The sequence below is a fragment of the Quercus lobata genome, chromosome 10 (genome assembly GCF_001633185.2).
Source record: "Quercus lobata isolate SW786 chromosome 10, ValleyOak3.0 Primary Assembly, whole genome shotgun sequence".
Classification (NCBI taxonomy): Eukaryota; Viridiplantae; Streptophyta; class Magnoliopsida; order Fagales; family Fagaceae; genus Quercus; species Quercus lobata.
In genome coordinates this window covers 42,553,984-42,561,544 of record NC_044913.1, presented here as the reverse complement: position 1 = coordinate 42,561,544, position 7,561 = coordinate 42,553,984, and the positions used below count along the sequence as shown (strand labels likewise).

The 7,561-nt window shown below is 29.6% G+C and overlaps 1 pseudogene; it reads right to left on the bottom strand.

Moving 5' to 3' along the window:
- Positions 1-411: 411 nt before the first annotated feature.
- LOC115964784 lies at positions 412-1,157 on the bottom strand (annotated as a pseudogene).
- Positions 1,158-7,561: the final 6,404 nt, after the last annotated feature.

Below are 7,561 nucleotides of genomic sequence, written 5' to 3'. Positions count from 1 at the left end.
CTTTACATGTATGTTTCATATGAATATTCTAAATTGCAAAAAAAAATTATATACATAATTCTTTTAAAATAACTTGTTTTGTCTACTCTAATATATACACACACACACACACACCTAACTTGAGAATCTTAAGAATTGGGTTTCAACAAAAGTAGAGTAATACTACGTCTACAATATTTTTAGGCGAAACTACAATATTGGTTCCTTAAGTTTACCCTATGTGCACAATTAGTCCCTCAAGTTTTTTAAATGAGCAATATAAGTCCTTTTACTAACTGCCATTAACGGTGTTACTTATGTGGCTAACGGAACAATGACTTGGCATTTTGTTTTAATGACATGGCGTATTTTTAATTAAAAAATTACAAACTAAAATTACACGTGGGAAACATTATTTACCAAATTAAAAAACTATTTTCTACCCATTGTAAACACCCAGCCACGAGACAAAGAAGGGGAGAGAGGGAACAACAAGCTCCCATGAACACTTGTCTCTGCCTCAACAGCGTCAGCTTCATATGGCTTCCTGCATCCAGGACAGCGGCCATCCTCCTCAAGAATCCTTTTCTGGCAGAAAAGGCAAAGTCGAAACCTGTACAAGCAAGGCAAAAAGCTCGAGTCTGTGAAATCCAAATCCTCATAGCATATAGGACACGAAGTTGGCGTAGACACCACTTTGTTACAACCCCATGTGACCCCTCCTGCTCCTCCACCATAGTGCTGATTTGGATTAGGCAAGCTATGATGCTTAGACAAATTGGGTAAACTCCGAGGCCTAAAAGCATCATCCGGCCTCCACGCTTGGCTGTTCCCACAAGCCCCCCTCAGAACCATTTTTGGACACTCAGGCTTTAAATCACCACCTCCTAATCCCACCCCATCATTCGCTTCCTAGAAGAAACCAATTCAGCAATAGATTCACACTCCAAAGAAGATTCTGAAGACGGGTTTTTGTTTTCAACCACTAAAGCATCCGCCACAACTTCCCAATCATCCAAACACCCATCATCTCCTCCTCCTTCTTCACCTCCTTCTTCATCTTCTGTAACGATTACACTTGATGAGTGAAGGAGTCCGTGAAGAGCTTGTGTGTAATTTTAGTTTGTAATTTTTTAATTAAAAATATGCCACATCATTAAAATAAAATGCCAAGTCATTGTTCCGTTAGCCACATAAGTAACACTGTTAATGGCAGTTAATAAAAGAACTTATATTACTCATTTTAAAAACTTAAGGGACCAATTGCACACGCTTCAAACTTGAGGGACCAATTGCGCACACAGGGTAAACTTGAGGGACCAATATTGTGTTGGGGTTTATGCCCTAAAATCCAATTTATAGGCATGACATAAATAATTAAATTGTTTAATTATATGAGACTATTTATTAATGAACTAATGGGACATTATCTTAATCCATGAGATGCATAGTATGTAATTTATGTGAAAAGTCACAGAAGATATAAATCACAAATTCCTTGTAAACTCATAATTTTAGTTCGTAGTTGGTGATGAAATTGGGCGTTTCATCTGCGAAGACTATAACATATCAACTACGATGATTTGTCTTAATCATGGAAGTTGAGACTTCTAGTTGGTATGTTAATATATTTTAAGAGTTAAGACATATTGAACTGGACCGCTGTGAGATTTATTATTCTCCTAATGACTGTCAAATAAATAATAAATCTCACGAAATCAACTCTAAATCCTGAGAGAATAGTGGACTTGATCATGAGATGTAGATTGCTTTGATATATCAGGAGTGAGATCTATAAGTTATGGTCAAAACCTTAATATGTTGGGCAGCCGCATTTAATGTTGATGGAACATATATTCTCAAGATGGAATTCATAGTCTCTTAACGGAGATATAAAATATTCCCTTGAGATAAGTTTAATGGGTTTGGTTATTCAGAGTGTTGGGCCCAACCACTTTAGTAAAGAGTTACTAAAGTATATATTTATAAAATTAGATTTCATAAATATATGATGAATAACATAAATGATTAAACTAGGTACTCAAGGATTAAGATGTAGTAATCTTCAAAGTGGCAGTCTATTTCATGACTTTGTATTACTACGAATATTTTAATGAAAGTGTTGCATGTATAATAAAGTCTTTGGATATGATTTATTAATAAGGCCTAGAGTGCAATTATATTCATATAGTGGTATTGAATATAATTAATGGTAACTTTGGACTTGTCAAGAGTTGACAGAAAAGCCCAAGGCTTATTAGAGCTAGTGTCTTATTGGTCCATTTTGGTCCCACTCCAAGCCACATACTAGAGCCCAATTGGAATGGCCTAAAAGGCTAACCCAATTAGATAATTAGTTATATATAAGGAGAGAAACATACATAATTTAATTAAGGTTTTCATAAGAGACTTTCATAAGGTCTTTCATTTAAGATCATAAAAAGAATGAAATGGTTTTGTATGTGAGTGTTGGACACTCTTTATTCTCTCTTTGGAAACTGATTGAGAGACCACACATCTTGGGCACTAAGTGGAATTGGAGTGAAGATTAAAAGTCTTCCCAAGAACTTCTGATCTTCGATTTTGAATTTCACCACACCAAGGTACGTATTCTTGTTCTCAAATTCTAAAACTTACATAGCACATGTTATCTATTGCGAATGAAGCAGATCCGTTATTTTTCCGCTGCGCACATGTATTTTTCCAACATATTGTAGTTTTTCCATATTTTTAAAACAAATTATAAGTAATAAATTATTATTGGATTTAAACTAGGCCCACCACTGACATCATTTTTTTATCCATCAATAACAGCTTGCCACCTTTTAGATTTGTCAATGATTTTAACAGCTTTTCATAACAAATTGTAAGTGAAAAGTTGTTATTGGTTTTAAAATTGACTCATTACTAACATCATTTTTTTATTCATCAATAACATAATTTCTTTATCTATCAATAATAGCTTGCCATCATTTTTTTATCCATCAATAACAGCTTACCACCATAGATTTTTTAATGGTTTTAATAGCTTTTCACAATAAATTGTAGGTGAAAAGTAGTTATTGGTTTTAAAATTGGCCCACTACTAACATCATTGTTTTATTCATCAATAACATAATTTTTTTATCTATCAATAACAGCTTGCCATCTAAAATTTATTGTGAAAACGTTATAGACATAACATTTCCCACAAAATTAATCCTAAGCCCCCAAACATAATCTTGAACCCCTTAAACAAAAAACAAAATAAAAAGTCCTTTAACAGCAAAAAATAACTCAAAAAACAACCTATTTAAACCAAACAATAGCAAATGAACAAAATATTCAACTAAATAAAAACTCCTAATCATTCAAATTCATAACTCATTCCTTAAAAAAATGGTACAAAGAGAGATATTGTAGCCATGAGTTATCTTCGATGGTGTAGGCGAATAGGCGAAAACTGAAATTGTGGCATTTTATATATTTAAATGTGACTTAAAAAATTAAATATTACTTAAACTCTATTATCTTGTTTTAGATGAAATTTTTTTACTAATTAATATGAATTAGGCAGTTTTTTTTTTTTTTTAGAAAGTCTATAGACACAAAAAAATTGACAAAACTTTTCACACATATTGATGTGGTAGATTGATAGTGGTAAGTTTGCCAACTCAAATATTGTGAAAAATGTTATAAATTTTTTTGGGTATTACTTTTTTTTTTTTTTTTTTTTTTTTTGAGAAGTGCTACTTTCACAACAAATTCTAAGTGTTGAGTTAATACTGGTTATAATTTGAAACCATCACTGAAATTATTTTTTTGCCATCAATAACAGCCTGTAACAACATGCTACTTAAGATTTGTTGTAAAAGTATGGTGAAAAATGTTGTGAATGTAGCATTTCTTTCTCTTTTTTCTTGTTTTTCATTTGATAAAAAATTATTATTTTATTTATTGACTAATATTTGGGCTTAATTAAATTAAAATTTGGAGCCCTTTTTCTACTTGGGGCCTTAGGGGACCACATCAATTGCTTTTGTAGTAAAGCCGGCACTAATTCCCCCCTCTTCTCTACATCATTTTAGACGTTCTCTCACTTTGTAAAATTTTATACATTTGCATGTTTTTTATTTTATTTTAGATACTGATATATTATTAAATTTTGTATAATTTAAACTTCTCAATTACTACCCTAGAAAAAAAATTCCTACAACCGCCTTAGAGGAGGACCATGTTATCTTATGTTGTATCTTAAAAATTGATGGTTAGACGAAGAGATGGATATCTCTTGTCAGCATTGATCATTGGTAGGCATCTCTATTTTATTCTATAATTCAAAAGTTGCTGTGGACTGATCCTTTAACCCATGTTTAAAATGGGTCTCTAATGCAAAAAAGATAGGTCTTGCTCGTTAATAATTCAACATTAATTTTTTTATATAGATTATGAACATTATTTGTTTTACATTCACTACAAAACACACGGGGTCTTAGGCAACGTTTTTTTTAGCCGCGTTTTCTAAAAACACGACTTAAAGTATTGAACAAAAGCCACGTTTTAAACATGCGGCTATAGTATGTCTAAAGCCACGTTTTTTAGTGTTATAGCCGCATTTTTTGGTTTGGAGCTATTGCCGCATTTTAAACACGTGGCTATAGCACCTTTCTACCTTCCCTATAGCCGGGTTTTATAGACGCGGCTATAAACTTAGTCTGTAGCCGTGTTTATAATGGAAAATCTCTTTTGTACTATATCTCTATCTCTCTTACACTATTTATTATTCTATTTTCAACGCGTCTATAAACTTAGTCTGTAGCCGTGTTTATAATGGAAAATCTCTTTTGTACTATATCTCTATCTCTCTTACACACTATTTATTATTCTATTTTCGATCATGCATTATGTTAATTTATTGTTTAAAAAGAAACATAAAATTAGCAACAAAAATAATAATTTGATTCATTGGCATAAGTTTCGTAATTAACTATCTCAAACAACTTTAGTACTTTAAAATACCCCAAACAGAAGTCAAACACATATTTACATAACATAACATGTTGCACGCATGATGAGGGTTCAAGTTACTGGTTACCATATTTTTGTCATTTACCCTGGACTTGGTCTTGTCATTTGTCTAATAGGAAGGGATTTGAATTCCCAAGTTCAGTGAATGTCTATATTCCCCATTCCTTAATTTTACTTCAAAAGTGTGACTAATGTTCTTTTTACAATATAATAAATAAATGTATGAATTACTTTTAACACCACTCATTACTTTTATATCAAACATGGACACTAAACCTAAATAATGTATATGCAGGGGCCTACTCACTAGTAATAAAAATAATATATATATATATATTTTTATATATATATATATATATATTTATATATATATATATATATATATATTTATATATATAGCCAAAACTAAGAGAAAATCCAGTTAGATTTCAAATTGGAATTTAATTAGAGTATAATTTTATGGCACGTATCCCATCTAATCTAAACTTTTAAATTTTTGTGCCGAGAAAAACTGTATTTTAATTAGAGTTTAATTTTGCACCATGTGTCCCATTTAATCTAAGTTTTTTGTGCTAAATGAATTAATTCAGTGTAGAAAATGAGAAGCCCAATATAAATAAACCATAATAATAATAATAATAATAATAATAATAATAAAACCTAATCATATATTTAACTCTATATATAAAATTAGAGGAAAAGAGAGTTTGAATGATTTTATATCTATGAGCCATTTTTTGTGTAACTAAAAATAATTCAAATTTATAAATTATTTATGTAATATATCATGACTATATACTGTCCATTACTAACTCTCTCTCTCTCTCTCTCTCTCTCTCTCTCTCTCTCTCTCTCTCTCTCTCTCTATATATATATATATATATATATATATATATATATTAAACCAAAGCTTAATGAAAATTCAATTAGAATCAAAATTGAATTTTTCTTTTGTTAGCTTTCCATAAATATTAAACTGTTTAGATTTTTGTTGTTATTTTTTCTCTAAACTAATAAGCATATTTGTTATACTATTTTTATTTAGATATTTTGTATGCGAAAATCTTGAACCTAAAAAATTATAATTGAACTGAACGATCTCATGTATTTATCCCCATTCAATTTAGGAGTTACTATTGGATCAATATATTCTTTTTATTTTGTGTTATATTTAGTAAAATTTCACGTACAATGATTGTAAATTGATATTGTATATGTAGTATCTAATAATGATTTTTAAAATTATATATATAATAGCAATGTAATGAGAAACTTCACGTAACTAATATCATGAAAATTGTAAGAAAAAATAATTTTAATACCTTTAAATGTCCTGGTCACCTAAGCTAACATCAATAGCACCACTTTAATTTATCATTCCCATGCGTAAGCACAGGCTACATACTAATCTATATATATAATAATAGGTGAAGTTGAGAGAAACTGAAATTAGAATTCCAAATTAGAGTTCCAATTTTGCGCCACGTGTCCTAAATTATTTATTCTTAAAAAGTTTTATTTCTTAATTTTAGAATCAAATGTGGGACCACATCATAAATATTCATCCAAATGAGTTATTAAGTAAAAAAAAAAACCAAAGAGTCTAGAATAAATGAATCATTAAAAAAAAAGTGTTTCACAATAATTTTTTAAAAATGGACAATTTACATTTTATACATAATAATATCCTTACAAAAAATTTTAAAGAGTTAACAAAATATAAAAATGACTATCAATAGTATTTAAATTATATAAATAGGAATTATATTATGTATCTTATTATATATCTTTAAGTATATTCATGCATATGTATGGAATTACAAGCTAGTATATAATAGCCAAAGTTTTGAAAAATCCAATTAGATTTTAATTGGATTATCAATTTTGCGCTATGTGTTCCATTTAATTTTTAATTTTGTGTCAATTGAATTATTGAGTGTAAAAATCGAAGATTCCAAATCTAATTAGATTCTAAATTGGTTTTCAATTGGAGTCTAATTTCCACCACATGTCCATCTAATTTTTTTAATTTTTGTGGTAAGTGAATTATTGGGAACAAAAACCAAAAAGTCTAAATCCAATTAAATTCTAAATCAACTACACACACACACACACATATGAGAAACTATTACATATTTTTAAAATGTATGGTTTAAAGAAAGTGTAAGCTAATACTATCTATATTTTGAACTTCTTCTCAAAAAAGGTTATAATTTGAACTATATAATTGTGATTTTTTTTAATTATACCCGTGCATATGCAGGGGCTACACACTAGTAATAATAATAATAATCTATATAATAACTAATAGCCGAAACATTTGACTTTTTGTTGACTGTTTCTCATTGCGCCACGTGGCTACATAAATCACTACCACGTTTACATTTTAAAAACCTTAAAAGAGGTGACTTTTGGTTCAATGGTCTATGCGAAACAATTTTCTGATTCATTAGATACAACGTTTTTCATCTTAAAAGTTTCTCAAAAAAAATTAAGTTCTTCTCAGAGAAAAAAAAAATACAACGTTTTGACTCTTGGGTAGCAGTTTACAAACCCATTTCATATTCCTACCCAT